Raw genomic sequence first — 1,635 nt, 5'->3', positions numbered from 1 at the left:
GATTTAGAAGAAATTAAGCAAATGAAGCCATGAATAAGCCAATGAAGTCAACTCACTCATTTTCAGCTGCCTGAATAGAAATGCCCCTGCCACTGCCAGGCTGTTGGCTTTAAACTTGGGATGGACTAGGAATCAGAGTGGGGTGCAAGTGCACCAGTGCATTCCCCCTGTAGCCTACCCCTCCCCTAAATCTGCCCTGGGCTCCAAGGAGCTACTACAGCAGCTCTAGAATCACTGGGATATAAGAAATAATCATTCAGTTCTTGGCAAAGCCAGCAGAGAAAGCAATGCCATAGGATCCATCATGACAACTCAGTGTCTGGAGGATTTCCTCTGCCAGGATGGTCCTCTTCAGGCTGCATATGTTGGCTATGGGCCTGCTTTCTGTCTGAAACATATTGCAAAATGGACCTAATGCAGCAGAGGCTATGGACCATACTTGTTTGCCCTCAAAATGCAAGTCTCTATATTCAGCACTGTGAATGTCAAGCTGTGTTGGTTCATGGACACATCGGGCACAGGGTAGTGGTGCTGTTCCATGACCGGGTGAGAGTAGTTCCTTAAATCATGAAACTACAATCCAAACACTTAATTCTCTACTTTTCAATTAAAACATGCTGTTCTTCCTTCCAAAATTCTTTGGTTAAAATATTCACAAAAAACAAAGAAAGGACATGGAAAGAGCCTCAATGAATCCTAATTTTCATGCCAGTGGAAATGAATGGAAAATTATTGTAGGATTTCTTCTGCCTGCAAAAAGCCAGCAGGCAGGCATGTTGATCACAGCACATAGCTAGTTCATGCTGGACGAGGATCCGGAGAACACACATAGGCAGATGAGTCCATCAAAATTCTATCAGTCAAGTAATAGCTATGATTGTTCACGCTGGGAGGCGAGGGGCAGGTCTCACATGGCTAGATGAGCTGAATAAGGTCTTATAGTTCCTCCTCTGAGAACACTTCATTCCACTAGGGTGCCTGCCACTTTAACCAAAGATTTAAATAAAGATACCCGGAGAATATGATGGAAGGTTTTGCCAGAAACAAATCCCTGTTTCCTTAAAGACAGACCGGAAGGTTTGTTGATCATCTACTTATTATTTATAAATTCCTATTTATTAGTCATGCTCAAGAACCAAGCAAGATCTAGCCCTGTTTTGCTAAGCACTGTACAGAGTAGTAGACAGTCTTGGCATACTGTCTAAGTAATCGACTGCCTGACCTCCATTGCACTGTTTATAAAATGTCCTATCCTTGCTAAGCACAGAGCGTTTTTGTTTTTCCTTTGAAAATCTTATTCTTGCAGCAAAAGTGTATTCCAAGGACTTCAGCCACAAATGATGTCAGCCCTGTGTGGGTATTGCCATGCTGATTTTCCAAATCAGAGATTTGGCTGAAATGGGCCTCAGAGTTCATCTTTCACCCTTGCCAATGAGAATCATACCTACAGGGAGATATCAAGGCTGGCATGTGCATCTCTATTGCCCTCTAGTGGTAAGCAGCACAGCTGGGATGTGTGTTGTGCAATTGCAGATTAAGTTTCAATTCACATTTAGGATTTTCTTTTGTTAATTAAAATGCTTATTGGGATTGGAGTGAGGTTTTGGGCGAGAAGCAATATCTTGAGCTAACTGG

This window comes from Gavialis gangeticus, unplaced genomic scaffold (genome assembly GCF_001723915.1).
Source record: "Gavialis gangeticus isolate Ggan-Ray unplaced genomic scaffold, GavGan_comp1, whole genome shotgun sequence".
In the NCBI taxonomy this organism is placed as follows: Eukaryota; Metazoa; Chordata; order Crocodylia; family Gavialidae; genus Gavialis; species Gavialis gangeticus.
The sequence above is the reverse complement of the archived record's forward strand: the minus strand, read 5'-3'. Positions refer to the sequence as shown.